General features: G+C 43.2%; 1 pseudogene; it reads left to right on the forward strand.

Annotated features, from left to right (window-relative positions):
* The first annotated feature begins 623 nt into the window (after positions 1-623).
* LOC125532866 (protein FAR1-RELATED SEQUENCE 5-like) lies at positions 624-13681 on the forward strand (annotated as a pseudogene).
* The last annotated feature ends 247 nt before the right edge of the window (positions 13682-13928 follow it).

Below are 13928 nucleotides of genomic sequence, written 5' to 3' on the forward strand. Positions count from 1 at the left end.
GAAAAATCTGAAAAGAGCTCCTTGCGAAACGGAAACCTACAGATCATTGCAACAAAACAAAAAGGGAAAAAGTCAGAAAAACTCTGTAGCAAAAAGAAGTCATGCTTTTGCCAGTTATTTACTGCAAACTGTGCAACTAACATAACAAATCTGTGCAAACAAAAAATTTCATAACTGTTATAATAAAGATTATGCTACAGTCATGTTGCTTTTGGAACTAAGATTATCACAAAATGGTGTGCAACTGCCTATTTACTAAGTTTTTAGGTTGTTTGAAACGCTCTTTTTCTGTGGTTACCAACTGATGACATCAATTTCTTCTTTTTTATATGTGCAGGGAGTGTGTGGCAGCATCCAAAAACAAGGAAAAAAATGCTTGATCTCAATGAGTTGCCTCCAGATCTCAATGAGCTTCCTCATGATATGGATCAGCAGCAACCCAGCATACAACAAGGAAATTGGACAGAAAATGATCGATCTGTTTACTACACGCAGGCAAGTCGTGATGGTAACCCTACGGGCCAAGACAATGTGGCAGGCCAGTCATCAGCCCATGGTGCCCCTGTAGTGGTGTCTTTATAGTCAGAGAGCCATACTCTTGATGACACAAGAACCGAGGCAAATGTTCCTGGTCCAACCAGGACTGAGCTAGGAGCTGGGGCTGTTGACAGAGCTGTGCAAGTAGAAGAAGGAGAGGATGAGGCTGGTTCTCAACCTATGGAACCCTATGTTGGCATGAGGTTTGACAGCCTTCAAATTGCTAAGGATCACTACAACATCTACGCACTACGGATGGGTTTCTCTATCAAGATGAACACCTATAGACGGACACCCCGCACCAATGAATTGATAAAACAACAGTTTTGCTGCAACAAGTTCAAGAAGCCCAAAGCTGATGATGGAGGAGCTGAGGCTCCTCCTGTCCTAGACCCTATTCCAGATCCAAAATCTGTTAACAGTGATGAGGAGATGGAAGAAGAACCTCCAATATTTGCTGAAGAGGAGGCTGGTACAAGTAAGAAGAAGAAGAAGCGCAAACGTGAGACAATAAAGCAAACTGAATGCAAGGCGAAAATGTTGGTGAAGCTCATATATGGGCGATGGGAGGTGATGCACTTTGTTCGTGACCACAATCATCCGCTCGTGAACAAACCTTCATTGTCCAAATACTTGAGATCCCACCAAGGCATCTCACCTGATGAAAAGGAGTTTCTGCGCATCTTGTATAACTGCAACTTGACTACAGGTGTGGTGTTTTTCTATATCCCTTGAAGAATTAAGTTTCCCTCTAGGCAGTCCAGTGTGCAACTGTTATGGTACTACTGTGCAACTGAAATGGCTTAACTGTGCAACTGGTTTCCAACTTCCCATGCTTTTTGTATATTACTTTTGGTGCTTCTTGTGCAACTAGATTGTCTTTACTGTAAAACTACACAATGTCCTGTATGCAAAAACTGCAAAGTGTTTTTAAAAAGGTGCAGCTAGGTGTCCATTTCCTGCGATTGTCTTCTGTGCCAACACGTGTCCTATTACTGTGCAGCTGGATGTGCGCATTTGTGCAACTACAAAAAGGATATACTGTTTGTTTTTGTATTATGCAGGACGAATGATGCATGTAATGGCAGAGTTCTATGGATCTGAGATGATGGTGTCGTTCGGACCAAAGGCAATAACAAATCTTTGTACAAGTTTTCGTAGAGATAACACAAAGCAGGGTGATCTGATTGAGACAATTGCGCACTTCAAGGATATACAAAAAACCGATCCAGACTTCTTCTATAAGGTGAAATATGATGAAGAGGACAGAGTTGTCAACATATTTTGGGTGGATGGCTTAGCTCGAAAAGCTTATGCGGAGGCGTACCACGATTGCATATCGTTTGACACCACCTACATGATGTAGCGACCAGACCTCAAACAGTCTGATCTCTGTGCTCCGGTGTCATCCCTGGATCAGTAATGCTGACACCACACAGTACTCGGAGGATTAATAGCAGAGTAGCAATCACACACTTATTACATCGAGTGTCTCAATGAAGAACTTATTACAATAAATATGGCTTAAGGCCACCTAATAACGACAACAGCGGAAGGCTTGGAAGATAAGTGAGTCCATCAACTCCAACGGCATCACTGAGTATAGAACCACGACCTAAAAACTCCTTAATCATCGTCTGAAAAGTCTGCAACGTTAACGTTGCAGCCGGAAACGGGTCAGCACATGGAATATGCTGCCAATGTAACACAAAGAGAGTAATGGAATGAAACGGCTATACTAAATGCATATTTGGCTGGTGGAAAGCTCTATGGTTACAGTTTTGCGTAAAGCCAATTTTTCCCTACTACAAAGGAATAAATTTATTTAACTATCATGGTAGTTTTTAAACATTGAGAATGGTTGACAGCATTCTCAATCCCAATTAAGCATCATCATTAAACATAACCCAACAAAATTAATTTAGAGTAACATGTTGAGATTCACACGATAATCCAGGTACTAGATACTCAAGATGTCCATAACCGGGGACACGGCTAACCATGATTAGTTTATTACACTCTGTAGAGGTTTGCGCACTTTTCCCCACAAGACTCGATCGCCTCCGTTTGGTTTCTCGCACTACATGGTGTTTGAGAAGACGGATGACCGAGACAGTCTTTCAGAAGCGCTAGCACCTTACGAACGGGTAGACCGTACCACCTACATCCCCTACATCTGCTAGTCTACCACTGTAAGAGTTCGCACGACTTAGTCAACTATGCTAGAGCCCATAAGAGCTTGTGGCTGCACACGGAAGTTTCTAGTATGAATAGTCTCATGATCCCTTTGAGCCTGGGTGGCGGTCCAAAAGAAAACAGGCAAGTCCTGGAATACCCAGGTCCCTCAATCCACCCAGATGTGTGTTTAAGTTGCCACCTTAGATAAACCATTAATTAACAAAACTCGCATCTGTCATGGATATCACTCACCCAATCCACGTCTACTAGCATAGCATGGCATAATAAGCAAACGCGGAAGTAACTCCCAAAGGTTTGATAATAAACAGGTAATAGGTACTACCCCATCTACTTCCCATCCCACAATTTAATTAGATCCTAACCATGCAATGTGTGAGGATTGATCTAATGCAATAAAACTGGGTAGTAGAAAATGTATGATCAAAGTGTTACTTGCCTTGCTGATGATCCGCGAAACCTAGAGATTCGAAGTAACAGGCGGCGCACTTCGGGTATTCTATCGCAGACAAACAAACAAGCATAAAATAAGTACTCATCTAATGCACAGATAAAACTCAAATAAGAGATCTAACCAGAAGGTTCAACTTAAGAACTCCAGTTGGCAAAAAGAATCAAATCGAACGAAGCAACGAAAGTCAAACGGCGAAAAAAAACAACTTCGTTCTACTAATCTGGATCTAGGGCAAATTTTACAGTAACCAAATCTTGTTTAAGTTGGTTAAACGGATAGAGGGTTTCGAGACGAAACTCTAGGCGCTTGAATCGTCTGATTCCGATAAACGAGCGAAAAGATAAACTAAAAAGGAAATCAGATCAGGAATCGCGATCAGAAAAATCACGGATTTAATCCGAGAAAAAGAAAAACGATGAACGTTCGCTGGAACGAACGAACGGACGAACGCTCGCTATTTAAATAAACCGGAAAAACCAATCTATTTAAAAAACCGAATCTAAAAAAACCGATGGAAAAACCGATCTATTTAAAAAAAAGAATCTAAAAAAACCGACAGAAAAACCGAACGGTTTTTCGAAAAAAAAATAAAAAACCGGCACGGATTTCGAGGCGGCGGCGAACCTCGGCGAGCGTGCGGCGGCGGCGGCGTCCGGCGGCGGCGGCGGCGAGGCGGCGCGGCGGCGGCGGCGGCTGGCTGGGCCTGCCCCCGGCTTAAATAGCCTAACGGGCCGGGAGTCCTAGTCGGACACGGCCCTAGGTCGGTGCGCGTTTTTTTTAATAATTACGCGCAGAAGAAAAATAAAAAGAAATACTAAACGGACTCCAAAAATTCTGAAATAAATTTTCACGGGCTTCTAAAATCAAGCCGCACAAGGTGAACATTTATTTGGGACCTAAATGCAATTTTGAAAAATGCACATTTTTCCTAAATTCAAATAAAACACCGAAAAACTCCGAAATAAAATCTTATTTGATTTTTTTTATTAAATCCTCAATATTTCTTTATTTTGGTAAAGTCATTTTATTTCCTCTCTCATATTTTTGTAATAGAAATAATTGATGATAAAATAAAATAAAATCAAATGATCCTATTCTCAAAATTTGAGAAAACTCAAATATGAAAATAACGAAATCCCCAACTCTCTCTGTGGGTCATTGAGTTGCGTAGAATTTTCTAGGATCAACCAAAATGCAAAATAAAATATGGTATGCAATGATGATCTAATGTATAACATTCCAAATTGAAAATTTGGGATGTTACAAACCTACCCCCCTTAAGATGAATCTCGCCCTCGAGATTCGAGTTGGTTAGAAAATAGGTGAGGGTGGTCCTTGAGCAAATCTTCCTCTCGCTCCCAGGTGGCTTCATCCTCCGTGTGGTGGTTCCACTGAACTTTGCAAAACTTGATAACCTTGCTGCGAGTAACTCGGCTGGCAAACTCGAGAATCTTAATTGGTTTCTCCTCGTACGTCAAATCGTTATCCAGCTGAATAGTTTCCAAGGGCACTGTGTCTCTCAGAGGTATGTCAGCCATCTCCGCGTGACATTTCTTTAACTGAGAAACATGGAACACATCATGAACTCCTGACAATCCTTCAGGCAATTCCAACTTGTAGGCCACTTCTCCCATACGCTCCAAAACTCGATATGGTCCTACAAATCGTGGTGCTAACTTCCCTTGAACTCCAAAACACTTTGTTCCCCGAAGTGGAGATACTCGAAGATAAGCTCTATCTCCGACTTCGTAAACTGTCTCCTTGCATTTAGAATCTGCATAACTTTTATGCCTGGACTGGGCTATCTTGAGCCTATCGCAAATCAACTTCACCTTCTGTTCAGACTCTTTAATCAAGTCAGGTCCAAACAACTGGCGGTCTCCAACTTCGTCCCATGACAACGGTGTCCTGCACCTCCTTCCGTACAAGGCTTCGAAAGGGGCCATCTTCAAACTGGTTTGGTAACTGTTGTTGTAAGAGAACTCTGCATATGGCAAATTATCGTCCCAACTAGATCCATAATCTAGCGCACAAGCTCTCAACATATCCTCCAAAATCTGATTGACTCTCTCGGTCTGTCCATCTGTCTATGGATGAAAAGCTGTACTGAATTCTAGCCTGGTACCCAAAGTTTCATGCAACTGCTTCTAGAACTTTAAGGTAAACTGGGTTCCTCTATCTGATACGATACTCCTTGGAACTCCATGCAAACATATGATCCTGGTCATGTATATTTTTGCCAACTTAGCACTGGTGTAAGTGGTCTTTACTGGGATGAAATGAGCTACTTTCGTCAATCGATCGACTACAACCCAAATCGAGTCATAGCCTGAACGAGTCCTGGGCAATCCCGTGATAAAATCCATGCCTAGCTTATCCCACTTCCATTCGGGTATCGCCAATGGTTGTAACAATCCTGCTGACTTCTGATGCTCTGCCTTTACTCTCTAACATACATCACAAACTGCTACATACTCCGCAATATCCTTCTTCATTCCGGTCCACCAGAAAATATCCTTCAGATCCAAATACATCTTGGTATTTCCTGGGTGAATTGAATATGGTGAGTCGTGTGCCTCTTGCAAAATCAACTTCCTGATCTCCGGGTCATTGGGCACGTAAACGCGGTCTTCAAACCATAGGGTGTCGTGCTCATCCTCACGAATCCTTTAACTTTTCCTTTGCTCAGTTTCTCCTTTATAGCGGCAATCTCTTTGTCAGTCTTCTGAGCTTTCCTGATTCTATCCATCAAAGTTGACTGAATCTCCAATGCTGCTACATAGCCACTCGGAACTATTTCCAAACATAGTTCACGAAGATTTTCTGCTAACTCCTTGGGTATTTCTCCCATCATTAACGTATTGACATGGCTCTTACGGCTTAATGCGTCAGCTACTACATTAGCCTTTCCGGGGTGATAATGCAATTTCATATCATAATCCTTGATGAGCTCCAACCATCTCCTTTGCCTGAGATTCAACTCCTTCTGTGTGGAAATGTACTTCAAACTCTTATGATCCGTGTACACCTCACAATTGTTTCCAATGAGGAAATGCCTCCATGTTTTCAAAGCATGCACTACGGCTGCTAACTCCAAATCATGCGTGGCATAATTCAACTCATGAGGTTTCAGTTGTCTTGAGGCATATGAAACAACTCTCCCTTCCTGCATGAGCACTGCTCCAAGTCCTCGACGTGAAGCGTCGCAATACACCTCATAATCCTTGGTCTGGTCTGGCAAAATCAACACTGGTGAGGTAACCAAGCGTTTCTTCAACTCCTGAAAACTAGCCTCACATTCCTCTGTCCATATGAACTTGGTATCTTTCTTTAACAACTCAGTCATAGGCTTCACAATCTTTGAGAAATTCTCAATAAATCTCCGGTAGTATCCTGCGAGTCCAAGAAAACTCCGGATCTCTTCAACTGTTGTTGGGGCTTCCCACTTGGTCACGGTATCAACTTTAGTGGGATCAACTGCTATACCTTCTCCAGATATAACGTGTCCCAGGAATCCTACTTCCTTCAACGAAAACTCACATTTGCTGAACTTCGCATATAATTGATGTTCTCTGAGTTTTCCAAGAACCAAACGCAAATGCTCCTTATGCTCCTCTTCATTCTTCGAATAAACCAGGATATCATCAGTGAACACTATGACGAACTTATCCAAGAACTCCATAAACACTTTGTTCATCATGTTCATAAAATAGGCAGGTGCGTTAGTCAGACCAAATGACATAACGGTATACTCGTACAGCCCATACATGGTGGTAAAAGTTGTCTTCGGAATATCCTGTTCTCGAATCTTCAACTGGTGGTATCCTGATCGCAGATCGATCTTGGAAAATACCTTAGCTCCTTGTAATCGATCAAACAGATCATTGATCATTGGTAGTGGGTACTTGTTCTTGATCGTTACTTCATTCAATCCTCGATAATCAACAACCATCCTTAATGATCCATCCTTCTTCTCCACTAGAAGTACTGGCGATCCCCAAGGTGAAGAACTTGGGCGAATATATCCCTTATCCAGTAACTCCTTAATCTGCTTCTTAATTTTCACCAAATCCTTTGCTGGCATCCTATATGGTCTCTTTGATATTGGCCCTGTGCCTGGCAATAGCTCAATCAAAAACTCAATATCTCTATCCGGTGGCATGCCTGGCAACTCTTCGGGAAATACTTTAGGGAAATCCCTTACCACTAGTACTTCCTCCTGCACAACTCCTATTAGGCAATTTACTTGAGTCCTCTTTGGCACATGCCGGGATACATACTTGATCCTTCTCTCTTCTGGGGTGGTAAGCAAAATTGACTTACTAGCACATTCAATATTCCCTTCATACTTTAATAACCAATCCATGCCTAATATCACATCCAATCCTTGGGATTCCAATACTATTAGGTCTGAGGGAAAAACATAGTTACCAATCCTTAATGGTAACCGATCACACCATAGACTAGCCACATACTCTGCTCCAGGCGAGGTTACTAACATGGGTGACCTAAGGGCTTGGGTTGATAGGTTATACTTATCCACAAATCCCCTTGAGATGTATGAATGCGATGCACCAGTATCAAAAAGAACGAGTGCAGTAAATGACTTAACCAAAAACTTACCTATTATTGCATCGGGCTGAGCTTCAACCTCCTCCACACTAACGTGGTTCACCTGTCCCCTGTTGAAAGGGTTCGGCTTCTTCCCAGAACTTCCATTGCCATTTTGGCCTTCAGGACATTCATTGGCATAATGTCCGGTCTTCTGACACTTAAAGCAAGTGACTTGGCTCTTGGCTGGGGTTGATGGGTTGGTGCGATTCTGGCCGTTGCTTCCTCCATTGCCATTACCATTCTTGGTGCCATTGTGATTGTGCGAGCTACCTCCTCCATGGGTATGCTGAAAATGTCCTCCCGGTCTAGGGGTAAAACGTGGCTTCTGCTGAGCTCCTGAATTGTACTTCCCTTGACCATACTTCCTCTTGCGGTTCTCAATTTGCTGTTGCTTCCCTTCAATCATAAGAGCATGGTCTACCAACTCCTGGTAGTTGTTGAAGGTGGCTACCATCAACTGCATGCTCAACTCATCATTCAGTCCTTCCAGAAACTTCTCCTGCTTAGCTGCATCCGTAGCAACGTCATCTGGGGCATAACGTGCTAACTTACTAAAGTCCTCCACATACTGGCCAACTGTCCGTCCTCCTTGGCGCAAGTTGCGAAACTCACGCTTCTTCATGGTCATAGCTCCTACTGAAACATGGGCAGTACGAAAAGCCTGCTGAAACTGGTCCCATGTGACAGTGTCGACAGGGAAAGTGGCTATGAAATTCTCCCACCATGATGCTGCGGGTCCTTCTAGATGATGTGCGGCAACTTCACCTTCTCTGCATCTATGCATTCTGCTGTGGTCAATTCCCTAGTTGTCTTGCGGAGCCAATCATCTGCTACTATCGGCTCGGTGCTACTAGAAAACACCGGCGGATTCAGCCTATGAAAACGGGCTAAGTGATCAACAGGTGGTGGTGGTGGGTTGTTGTTGCTGTTCCCTTGATTCTGATTCTGGACTAGCAACTGCATCAATGTGTTCTGTTGCTGGATCAACTGGGTGAGCTCCGGTGGAAAGGTGAATTTGGGGTCACGTCTCGGAGGCATGAGAGGGTTTAGAAAAGATGAGAGGTAAGAATAGAGGGGCTCTAAAGAGAAAACACTACCCATATGCACATGAGGCAAAAGCAAACAATTCACTTCAATCAATCAAACAAGGGCATACAATCGATCTAACTATCGCAAAAGTGCTCGGACTACTATATTTACATGGTGGACTACTACTACTGATGAGGTGGTCTACTAGAAATATTCTTCGGTTGCAGACTCCATGATATCTGCTCCAGCTTCATCAACATAGTCATCATCGCTACTATCTGGATCCGAATCGGTGTCGTCGATGATGATGTAGTCTTCCGGGCTAATCTCCTTGGGTTCTTCGTCTTCATCTACTGGCGTAGGGCCTCCCATAAATATTCCAATCTTCTTGATCAGGTCGTCATTCTTCTCCACCAATACTTCAATTTCCTCTTCAAAATCTTCACGTGTAGCCTTGAGTTCTTCCTCCAGTTCCTTGATTCTAGTCTTAGCCTTCTTCAGATCTATCATGTCGGCACACATCTAGTTCTCCTGTCGTCGAATGTGCTGGTTTAACTCCTAGATAAAAGCTGCGATTGATCTATCCTTCTTGGTGCTGATCATCTCCCAGTGTTCATCTCGGCGCCCACAAATCTGGTAGATAGTATCCTTGAGATCCTTGCAGTATACTTCTCCAATGCGTCCCATGGCGATGTGAGCTGCCATGCTCTTTCCTAGACTCTAAGTTGGTGCATCAAAAGAAAACTCTATGGGCTCAGTGACGGGCATGAACGTCCTTCCTGGAACTTGAACTTGAATCATCCAGCGCTCTTCTTCAGGTAAAGTGGCGTTGTAGGTTCCTGTGAAGCTTGGTACTCCTATATTCAAGTATCTAGTGGCTTCCTTCAAGTGACGTCCAAAGGGTGTATCTTCATCCGGTTGTGTAAACTTGTTCCTTGCATCCGCCATCCTAAAAGAGTAGAAAAGATGAGAAGTCAAAAGAGAAGAGAGAGAATAGTGATCTAGGTCTTTTAGCTTAGTGGTCGTGTCCTACAGTCAACCTGGCTCTGATACCATCTCTGTAGCGACCAGACCTCAAATAGTTTGATCTCTGTGCTCCAGTGTCATCCCTGGATCAGTAATGCTGACACCACACAATACTCGGAGGATTTATAGCAGAGTAGCAATCACACACTTATTACATCGAGTGTCTCAATAGAGAACTTATTACAATAAATATGGCTTAAGGCCATCTAATAACGATAACAGCGGAAGGCTTGAAAGATAAGTGAGTCCATCAACTCCAACGGCATCACTGAGTATAGAACCACGACCTAAAAACTCCTTAATCATCGTCTGAAAAGTCTGCAACATTAACGTTGCAGCCCGAAACGGGTCAGCACATGGAATATGCTGGCAATGTAACACATAGAGAGTAATGGAATGAAACGGCTGTACTAAATGCATATTTGGCTGGTGGAAAGCTCTATGGTTACAGTTTTGCGTAAAGCCAATTTTTTCCTACTACAAAGGAATAAATTTATTTAACTATCATGGTAGTTTTTAAACATTGAGAATGGTTGACAGCATTCTCAATCCCAATTAAGCATCATCATTAAACATAACCCAACAAAATTAATTTAGAGTAACACGTTGAGATTCACACGATAATCCAGGTACTAGATACTCAAGATGTCCATAACCGGGGACACAGCTAACCATCATTAGTTTATTACACTCTGTAGAGGTTTGCGCACTTTTCCCCACAAGACTCGATCGCCTCCGTTTGGTTTCTCGCACTACATGGTGTTTGAGAAGACGAATGACCGAGACATAGTCTTTCAGAAGCGCTAGCACCTTACGAACGGGTAGACCGTACCACCTACATCCCCTACATCTGCTAGTCTACCACTGTAAGAGTTTGCATGACTTAGTCAACTATGCTAGAGCCCATAAGAGCTTGTGGCTGCACACGGAAGTTTCTAGTATGAATAATCTCATGATCCCTTTGAGCCTGGGTGGCGGTCCAAAAGAAAACAGGCAAGTCCTGGAATACCCAGGTGCCTCAATCCACCCAGATGTGTGTTTAAGTTGCCACCTTAGATAAACCATTAATTAACAAAACTCACATCTGTCATGGATATCACTCACCCAACCCACGTCTACTAGCATAGCATGGCATAATAAGCAAACGCGGAAGTAACTCCCAAAGGTTTGATAATAAACAGGTAATAGGTACTACCCCATCTACTTCCCATCCCACAATTTAATTAGATCCTAACCATGCAATGTGTGAGGATTGATCTAATGCAATAAAACTGGGTAGTAGAAAATGTAAGATCAAAGTGTTACTTGCCTTGCTGATGATCCGCGAAACCTAGAGATTCGAAGTAACAGGCGGCGCACTCCGGGTATTCTATCGCAGACAAACAAACAAGCATAAAATAAGTACTCATCTAATGCACAGGTAAAACTCAAATAAGAGGTCTAAGCAGAAGGTTCAACTTAAGAACTCCGGTTGGCAAAAAAATCAAATCGAACGAAGCAATGAAAGTCAAACGGCAAAAGAAAACAACTTCGTTCTACTAATCTGGATCTAGGGCAAATTTTACAGTAACCAAATCTTGTTTAAGTTGGTTAAACGGATAGAGGGTTTCGAGACGAAACTCTAGGCGCTTGAATCGTCTGATTCCGATAAACGAGCGAAAAGATAAACTAAAAAGGAAATCAGATCAGGAATCGCGATCAGAAAAATCACGGATTTAATCCGAGAAAAAGAAAAACGATGAACGTTCGCTGGAACGAACGAACGGACGAACGCTCGCTATTTAAATAAACCGGAAAAACCAATCTATTTAAAAAACCGAATCTAAAAAAACCGATGGAAAAACCAAACGGTTTTTCGAAAAAAATAAAAAAACCGGCGCAGATTTCGAGGCGGTAGCGAACCTCGGTGAGCGTGCTGCGGCGGCGGCGGCGGGGTGGCGGCGGCGGGGCGGCGGCGGCGGCGAGGCGGCGCGGCGGCGGCGGTGGCGACGGGAGCTGGGGACGGCTCGGGCTAGGGTTAGCTCTGGCTGGGCCTCCCCCCGGCTTAAATAGCTTAACGGGCCGGGAGTCCTAGTCGGACACGGTCCTAGGTCGGTGCGCGTTTTTTTAAATAATTACGCGCAGAAGAAAAATAAAAAGAAATACTAAACGGACTCCAAAAATTCCGAAATAAATTTTCACGGGCTTCTAGAATCAAGCTGCACAAGTTGAACATTTATTTCGGACCTAAATGCAATTTTGAAAAACGCACATTTTTCCTAAATTCAAATAAAACACCGAAAAACTCCGAAATAAAATCTTATTTGATTTTTTTTATTAAATCCTCAATATTTCTTTATTTTGGGAAAGTCATTTTATTCCCTCTCTCATATTTTTGTAATAGAAATAATTGATGATAAAATCAAATGATCCTATTCTCAAAATTTGAGAAAACTCAAATATGAAAATAACGAAATCCCCAACTCTCTCCGTGGGTCATTGAGTTGCGTAGAATTTTCTAGGATCAACCAAAATGCAAAATAAAATATGGTATGCAATGATGATCTAATGTATAACATTCCAAATTGAAAATTTGGGATGTTATACATGACCAACATGTACAATATGCCGTTCGCGCCCTTCATAGGAATAAACCGACATGGCCAATCTTTCATGCTGGGTTGCGCGTTTGTGAGGCAGGAGTTGGCATCGAGCTTTGATTGTGTCTTTGGAGCATTCCTAGAGGCTATGGATGGCAAACCTCCTGACAACTTCATCACCGATCAGGATGGTGCAATGAGGCAGTCAATACAGAGCATCTTTCCAACCACCGTGCATCACTGTTGTCGATGGCACATCATGAAAAAGGCTCAGGAAAAGGTTGGTTGGCTGCTGTGCCTGAATCCAGGACTCTCTGATGATTTCAACAAGTGTGTTGACTTCAGCTTCACTATAGACGAGTTTGAGCAGGATTGGGCTGGGTTAATGATGAAGTATGAGGCTATGACACACACGCACTTTGAGAAGTTGTACGAATACAGGTCAACTTGGGTGCCATGCTACTTCAAACACAGGTTCTTCCCCTTCCTATAGTCTACACAGCGTAGTGAGGGGTTCAACGCCGTCCTGAAAAGATATGTGAACCCACACAACTCAATGCTGAACTTCGTCAAGCAATATGAAAAATTCCAGAACCACATCCTTGCCAAGGAAGGCTGCAATGATTATAGGACAGAACACCTTGAGATTGAGTTGTGGTCCAACTTCCCAATAGAGAAGCAAGCTTACAAAACCTATACTAGGGACCTTTACCGCAAGTTCAGAGAAGAGTTTGAGCTGATTGGACGTTATAATGCATTCCAAGTTGGTGCTGATGTATTTGAGCTCAGACCGAACCAGGAATTTGTTGCCAAATATGGTTCTCGAAACTACTTGGTGCAGGCAAGGGTGGAGGAGGGTTCCTATTTGTGTGAGTGCTGTAAAATGGACAAGGACGGCATCCTCTGTTGCCACATCCTCAAGGTGTTCACCCATGTTGGAGTTGATGTCATACCGGAAAGGTACCTACTAAGACGGTGGACACCTACTGCTGTACCTAGTGCGCCAGGGACTGGTTATGAGCAACCGGATGAAATGCCTCCTCAATCAAAGAAGCAGATAAGGGAGAGGAACATGATATACGATTTTCAGAAACTAGCAAAGTTTGCGAGTGGTTCTGATCCAGCACAAGCTATTGTATACAAGCATATGCGTGCAGCACGTACCGAGATCGGCCACCTGAACAAGTCCAGGAAAAAGAAAAAACCTACTGCTGCAACGGGGCTATCAGATGATGGCAACCCTTGAGGACCTCCTCCACCTCCAGGCAGCAATCAGGGGGCTCATCATCCAGGTAATTACCTGCCCTAACTCCTGATCTAACTAGGTGTGTAACTTCAGTTGCACACATCATTGTGCCCAGTTGCACACACCATGGTAGCCCCTTGGACAGAACATACTGCCTAGTTGCGCACGCTGTGTTAGTTCAAGCATCAAGATAACACACCTAACTTATTTTTCCAGTTCTGGATATAGGTGATGTCAACCCTCAAGG

Source organism: Triticum urartu, chromosome 2A (genome assembly GCF_056163025.1).
Source record: "Triticum urartu cultivar PI428250 chromosome 2A, HENAU_Tu73, whole genome shotgun sequence".
NCBI lineage: Eukaryota > Viridiplantae > Streptophyta > Magnoliopsida > Poales > Poaceae > Triticum > Triticum urartu.